This window comes from Copidosoma floridanum, unplaced genomic scaffold (assembly GCF_036245765.1).
Source record: "Copidosoma floridanum isolate Cflo_tuat_1 unplaced genomic scaffold, Cflo_Japanese_pri ptg000013l, whole genome shotgun sequence".
Taxonomy (NCBI): Eukaryota; Metazoa; Arthropoda; class Insecta; order Hymenoptera; family Encyrtidae; genus Copidosoma; species Copidosoma floridanum.
In genome coordinates this window covers 6268128-6276642 of record NW_028321890.1, presented here as the reverse complement: position 1 = coordinate 6276642, position 8515 = coordinate 6268128, and positions in this window count along the sequence as shown.

Genomic DNA, 8515 nt, shown 5'->3' with positions numbered 1-8515 from the left:
GTGGAATAATAATATAACACTTGTTAACATTTAAATTAATACATTTAACAACAGAAGCAAATATTATTTAAGTTCACAAGATTGTCTCTTATAATACCGAAAGATTTTACGAGAGCGTGCGTGTGCGGCAATGGTAATGTTTGATCTGCTCTAATTGTGTCACTGCACAAAGACATATACATTTTATTTTGCAATAATAGTTTTTATGCTACATAAAAGATGTTACTATTTATAAATTTAGTATCAATTTACTTATATTCTAGCAGTGCGTTTAAAACTTAAACATCACGACTATTTTTCCATTAATTCATCAGCTTATTGCTCAATTTTATATATTTGTCTCTCAATCACTATGGAGGAAGGTCAAAGCAGCAGCATCTGAAGCAAAGAAGAAGGTGAAAATAAGTGAAGACAAGAAGAGTGGAAATAATTTTAAAAAAGACGCGAGGAGAAGGATTGAGGGCACGGAAAATCTGACAACAAATTTGAATATCAAAAAATTATGGTATTTTTTAAGATGCTATTTATATATTGCATAAGCCAAACTATTAAAAAAATTTACGACACCTGTAAGTAATATAAAAATCTTTGAACTAAGGCTAGAGCACAACTTTGCTAACATCATTTATCTAACAACAGTCATGGGACAAGGTCAGAGCACACGGAAAATAAAGAGTATGATAAGGAATAAAAAGATTGTTAAGAGTTCATTAGGAGGTATGTAAAATAGACTGATCCCAAGAAAAAAAAAGGAATCAGGAAAAAGTAATAAAAAACAGTGATCCATTTCGGAGGAAAACTTCAAGTATCAAAAAAAAAATATAGTGAAAAGAAGTCATCGTCATGTTCTAAGCATTTGTGACTAGTAGATTTCATAGTTTATGCAAGGTTTTAAACAGCCTGTTGAAGTTCTTAAGGAATCAGTTATACTACTGTTATTTTGATGAAAAACGTAAACTTTTTCTCTTCAAAGAGCCGATTCCATCGCAAAGACTTTCAGGCTGATTCAGAAAATAAAACTTGCAGTTAAAGCTTTGTTTCCATGGTGAAAATTGGAAGTCAAGAAACTTTTCGTACAATAATATAAGAGCAATTCTTTAAGAACACTGACACAATGCTAGAAAATTGCATGTCCTTAGCTCATTAGGAAAATAATGGTTAAAAAAATTTAAATTTGTAATTCGCGATTATACTAATTTTAGCAATCTTTTAACTGATAAAATAGGAGTAACCAATGTTTACCCACATTATAATAGGGAATTTCAGGCTAAATATTTGCATAACAATGTTAGATGGTACAAAAGGTTTCTCCTAGAATTGCCTACAGTTTATGAAATAAATATAAATGATACTTACAAAAAAAAGTAAGTTACTTTTTTTTTTTTCAAATGCTACGTTGAAATAATTATTTTTATTATAGTTTTTAATTCCTTAGGAGTTCTTCTTGTATTTAGTTATATGCATAAGAGCACGCAGTGGCTCAGTCGGCTAGGTCGTGGATCGGCACGCGGGAGACCGTGGTTCGATTCCCGGCCAGTGCGACTTTTTCGGGCAAGTACCTCTGTGATTTTTCATATGTGCTTTTTTACAACGCAATGCTCCTCGAGGAGGGTTTTAGGTGACCTTCTCGCAGCAAAATTGCCTAATTCCCCCTACCCCCCTCCCAGTAATGGGAGGCCTCCAATTCTTCTTCCCTTCCTTCTCCAAAGTGTTAAGTGCCCTTTATAGGAGGAGGAGGTAAAGCACTATAATATATAAAAAAAAAAAAAAAAGTTATATGCATATTTCTATCTTTTTCAATCTCGCCACTCAAGAGAAACAACTACTGCAGCGAAACTACTGTCTGACCACATTACCTGCATGCTGTTAGCTGCTACTTCGCAGTAATGTGCGTATAAATAAGTGAAGGTAGCAGAGTGCCCTGGTAAAATGTAGTAGAAGTATTACTGCACAACAAAGAGTGGAGGTATTAGGGTAATAAGATTTTAATACAGTATTATTTGCAGATGCCAGACAAAAAAGCCCGTACAATGATTTTAATCTAGTAAATAGAATAATTCAGTAATAATCCAATAACCTACTTACTCCTTTTCAATTGAATTCTTAGTACTTCCCACTTAAATGGAGTAAATTTTTTTGTTAAGGAAGTAATAATCGAAGATTTTTCCAGCTCTTCTTACTTTTTCTAGTAATTAATTGTAAAATTTATCTAATGCTCTAAATTCCTTGTTTAGGTTCAATTTTGTAGTATACTGTCAGCCAAAATTAAAATTAACTGTATTTATAGGTAGACGTAGTATGCGTGGTTGACATAATAGTTCTTTTGAATATTAATTAAAAAGTCTCGATCTTTTATAAGTTGTTTATGATTTCTGACAATTTTAGCTAAACTGTTACTTTTCTATTAATTATGCTAATTTCAAGATAGTTAAAAAATGACATTAAACTTTTTCGAGACAGTCAATGATTTTCTGATGATTTTCTATGATAGTAAAGATGTAAATTCGTTACGCTAATTCTAAGTAGTGCGCAGCTTCGTTAATAATAATAAAATTTTCTGCTTCTCGATTGCATAAGTAGAAAATTTCGAAGTAGCACGATAATTGATTGTTTCATTAGGCTTATTAAAAGTAAGAATACCCTCAGAGAAAAACCTTTTTAGTACTACCTTTTAGTAATCAAACTACATTATTGTAAAAGTGATTTCTTGTTTAAGCTAATGACAAAAATTAATTTTTTTTTAACAAAATTTAAAGACAACAAAGTAACTAACTCATTGTATCAAAAATCATTAATGTGTTAATTATTTCACCAGCTTTATCCATTATGACTTTTTATGTATTAATGTAATCAACATATTCTAAATAACAATTATTTATTAAGAAACTAATTTTTTTAACTAATAATCATTTATTATATGTTGTATTTTTCTTGATCTTTTGAGGCAAATAACAAAACTCTTGGTTTTTCTTCTAGCGACGTTTCGTTGACTGGAGTGTCGACCTCTTCAAGATTTATTAACAATAATAATAAATTTTACAATGACTAATAAATATGGATACATATAGTGTAAAAATAACAAATGAAATACCTTATTGAAAACCGTGAAGAAAACTTTAACGTGTCAAGCAAATAAGTCACACGCGAGTCAAAATGGCAAAGGCGCCCACATTATAATGACCATCGCTTTTATAGCCAGGCACATATATACGCACATACAAATTTCGCAATTCAACGACCGAAATTTGTAGTTTACATGTCTTACTTATGAAAAAACTAGTTCTAGAAATATACGTACAACTGTACATACGTCGTGCAAAAATTTCGTTTAATGATATCATACAGTTAACGAAGTTTCTATTTGTAAACAAATATTTTACCTTTAATAAAAAGTTTTATCAACAAATATTTGGTACCCCAATGGGGTCACCAATTTCTCCTTTTTTTGTGGAATTAGTGCTTGACGACTGTGTGAATGACTATTGGAGGATTTTAAAAAACGATTATAATGTGGAACCGCTCTTTTATTTTTTTTACGTTGACGATTCTATTACTTGTAAAAGAGTAAAAGATATTGACCTTGTCACCAAAGTTTTTTATAGTTATGATGTAAATTTAAAATTTACACATAAAGTAGAAATAGAAAACTTAATTCATTTATTAGATATGACGCTAATAAGACAAGATAATGAAATCATAACTCATTGGTACAAAAAAGAATCGTCTACCAACACACTCTTACACTATGAATCAAATCATACACCACAGCAAAAAAAGCAATATAATTTACAATCTAGTAGACAGGGCGATAAAACTTTCTGATTGTTCATTCCATAGTAAAAATATAAAAATTCTAAGACAGATGCTGCTTGAGAATGGCTATCCAAGGTACCTTATCAATAAACGCATTAAGATTAGACTTTGTAAAATCAATAATGCTACAATAAAAGCTACAGAACGTTTGCATTTAAATACCACTATTATAAGTTTGCCTTACTTCCCACAAAATTTTGACAAAATTAAACGATATTTAAGAAAATTTAATATACAAGTAATTTCCAGAATAAACAAAAAATTAAACAATCTTATACAGTTGGGAAAATATATCACTGAGACTTTGGATAATGCAAATGTTGTATATGAAATCTCATGCAGTGACTGTCTAGCAAAATTTACAGGTGAAACGAAGAGAGCGCTCAAAGAGAGAAAACGAGAACATCAAAACAACTATAAATCGGAATCGGTAATAACTTTACACCAAATCTCTCATGATCATAATTTTAATTGGGATAATATCAAAATATTTGACAAAGAACCGAATTACAACAAACGTTTGATCTCTGAAATGCTTTACATTACCTCTAATAGTCACAATATAAATAAATTATAGTACTAGTTTGTTTATAAGTAAGACATGTTAACTACAAATTTCGGTCGTTGAGTTGCGAAATTCTTATGTGCGTATATATGTGCCTGGCTATGAAAGCGATGGTCTTTATAATGTGGGCGCCTTTGCCATTTTGACTTGCGTGTGAGTTATTTGCTCGACACGTTAAAGTTTTCTTCACGGTTTTTAATAAGGTATTCCATTTGTTATTTTTACACTATATGTATCCATATTCGTTAGTCATTGTAAAATTTATTATTATTGTTAATAAAGCCTGAAGAGGTCGACACTCCAGTCGACAAAGCGTCGCTCAAAGAAAAACCAAGAGTTTTGTTATTTGCCCCAAAAGATCAAGAAAAATACAACATATAATTATAACATGGAGTGCGAGAAAAATTCAACATCTAATAATCATTTATTATGAAAATACGTACAAAAAATTTCAAAACGATGTATGAGTTACTTTACCAATTGTTTTTATTTCATTAATTCTGATTTTACTAAAATTTTCAAATTCGTCAAAATTGCATGATTATTAATGCCTCAAATTGCTGAATTATATGCAGCTTAGTTTTACAGCTTATCATACAGGGTCAGCTAAATAATAATTCAAATTTCATATTTTATCAAACAGATTGTCTTTGTACTATTACAGCTGTGAAACACGATTAATCGTGAGTAATGATTTTATTGAACAATTTTTTCAATCAGTAAATTTCTTGATTGCATCTTTGACTCATGGTATATGTTTGAAAAAACGAGAAATATCGTTATGTTTTAATCGTCTGTCATCTTTTTAAACTCTAACTTGTGTCACTAAATGTGGGCTCAGTTAATCATCAGAAACGGTTATGTTAAGCAGTAATACTTTTTCCATTAAAATAGCTTTTTAAACAAAATAGGTTATTCAACTAGATATTCAAATAAGTTTTGTTGTGAGAGTAGAAAATTAGAATTATCTTGCAACCATCCATTACTTATTAACAATAAATTATTTTTCTTATATAAATCCAATTCTTTCTACAGCTAGCTCACAAAAGTCATAGAAATGGTACGAGTAATAACTTACGACTATTACTAAAAAATTGTAGAATTCGTTGCTCATTGTTTAATTTGCACGGTATCCACGATTAGAAGAAAAGAATTAATTTATTTGAGATATTAGAATATTTATGCATATTTAAAATTTGCTGCTAAGTCTCATACCTTAGTAAGGTCACATATTGTCAGCTATTGTTCAATGGCGTTGAGTACATACTCGAATGAAAGACATGGACTGGCCATACATATTTTATTATTTGTATTATTGACTATTATCAGAAAAGGAGTTTCAATACAGGGCCAGCTGACATATATGTTAATACTATGTATGTACGCGTCCAATGCTGCATATCAGGCTTGTCAGTTGATTGCTAGCCAGTAGCCAATAAACACACGACAGCTCTGTAAAATGCCATAAGATGTGAAATAGTTACTACAGCCCTTAACAAGATAAAACTTTCTTTAATATCTTAACTGAGGGTTCAGTGGTTTTTCCGTTTGCTTAGTAAAATTTCAATAAAGGCCAAGCACTCTTTTACTTTACAAGGCTCTTCGCGATAGAGGACTCGTGCTAGGATTTTAAATTTCCAAGAACGACACGTGCTTTTCATTTTTTATTAATTTATCTTAATCATAAGTGGAAGTGATAAGAGTAGTGTATCACTTGAACTCGAAGTCGAGGTTGAGGCTGAAGTGTCGGCTAATGAAGGTGAGGTGACCTCACTGGAATCAGGAGGTGCGGTTCAAGGCAGCCAGGGGATGCCAGCCATGTCACCACAAAAAAAGGTGACGGAGAGGATGACAGGGGCAGGTCCATAAAGGACGCAGCGTGCCAAGTAACCTGTAAGTCGTTTCTTTTGTTGTAGTGACGAGTTGGGGTGGACGTGTTCTTTTTGTTTCTATAAATGTATATGTGGTATTCTTCGTCAAGGAATGACCCCCACTTATCAAAAATTAGTTCGATTTATTTAGGTTCAGTAAGTAGTCAAAAAAAAGTCTAAGATATTCATATAAGTGTGTGTAAGTGTATGTAAGTGTGTGTGTTTATACGAGGTGACTTATGAAAAGTATACGTGATTTTAAGATACAAATTAATAACATGGTAGAATTGTGTGGACATATGCATTATATCACTTTTGTCACTTCAACTACCCTTACATACATGTGGCTGTCCCCATGAGTTACCTCTATACACATCAGACAGCCTGCTACCCAAACGGAAATTGTAAGTAGGCGATCAGTAGGGCCTACTTAGGCAGTCTCTCTTGCCAACTGAGGTCCTACGTTGGCAGCGTCAGGTGGCGCTTAGTAGGCCCTAAGTAGGCTGTTTCCATTGACGTAACATAACCAACTTTCAATTGATAAACATAGATATGTACATATGAGGATACACAGAGTATTATAATGAAACAAAAGTCATGCTTGATTTCAAACGAATCATATTTTATTTCTTCATGAAAATTTTTTATCACGGCGTTGTTGATCACGTGTAGTTACGAAAATATAAAATAAGGATATATAGAAATCTCATATAAATAAAGATACAAATGTCACCCTAAAAATATCTTTCATTCACAATTGATATCGAGTTTACAATATGAACATGTGATTTGTTAGTTAATTCTGAGGAACTATTAAATAATTACCAAGAAACTAACCCAAATTCAATGCTCACACTGCCGTTTACTTTTCTTTCATGCAAAAACATTGATTCAATTAAATGACAGATCAACTTGATTTGACGGTAGACATCAAAATGACAATGTACAAGCTGTTAAATGTTAAATTTCATAATCTTAGTACAGTTTTTAAACAGCTTTCCCTGATATTTTTTGAAGCAACAATTATTATTTCTAATTTAGTACATTGGAAAACTTTGTTTAGTTGACAACAAATTAAATGTCACTTGATTTTGTTAGTCTCATATGTATAAGAATACTCATTAGTCATTTGTATAGGGCTCGATGAAAGACACTTGTAACTTGTGTATCTGTGTATAATTTTATGCTACAGTTTACACTGCAACTGTAGCTAATATAACTATATATACTACTCGACAAGTAAGATAAAGGTAGGTTATGTAGGCTGCCTAATGAGTATCTCAAGCACGCCCCCTGACGCGCCCACTTGTGCCCTCAGTAAGCTGCCCAAGTAGGGCCTCACGAACTAAAGAGGCAACCGACTTTTATTTCTGTTCGGGTATGCAACGGTGGAACTTCCAAGAATAGTGTGAAGAGACATTTTTTTCAAGTAAATCCCGGTAGAATTATATTTTCATGGCTAATAGCTTTAAAATGAGAGGCAAATAAACAATTTTTCAAACTATCCCTAGATTTAAATGATATGGCACGGCTGTATTAACGCACAGCGTTGCCACATTCTCATTGTGCTGAGTCGGTAGGCAGTGAGGTACCGTCAGTATAGCTGTATACATGGGTATATTCACGCATGTGCAAGAGCATCTGCTTTTGTACTACTGTGTCAGCTCTGTGTAATGTAAAGGTTAAATGTTACTGCTGTTAGGTTGAAATTGTCTGCTCCTTACGCTGCTATATTTCAAAGCCATTCATTCATCAAATCATCGGATTCCAATGTAGTTACATGGATATTACAGTAACTAGCTACAAAATCATGCAACAATATGACTGTTATTACAAAAATCTATCAATGACTGAGAAATTATTATGATATTAAAAATAGTTTTTTAATTGTAGTAGTTGATTAAAAAGTAGTATTTCTTTTTAGATAAGTAGAATCACAAATTGTTTATACGTTTTTTATATACATTTTTAAGTTTTATAAGCATATCTCATCGAGACTAGCACAAATTTTTAAGATATAAATTAATAACGAAACTAGTCATATCGTCAAGTAAATCTATACCAGCACATATTGCCATGTGACGACACACTTAGTAACATACTAATCCAGGCATACAGAACTGCTTGTCGATGCTCTCTCTGTCTCAGTCACTCACAATTTTTCCCTCTACGTGATGGCATTTTTATTTTTATCCAGCTTCTTACCGTATACAAGATAACATTTTTTGTCATTGTTCTTAGGTGATCTCATCCCTTATGTTCTTGG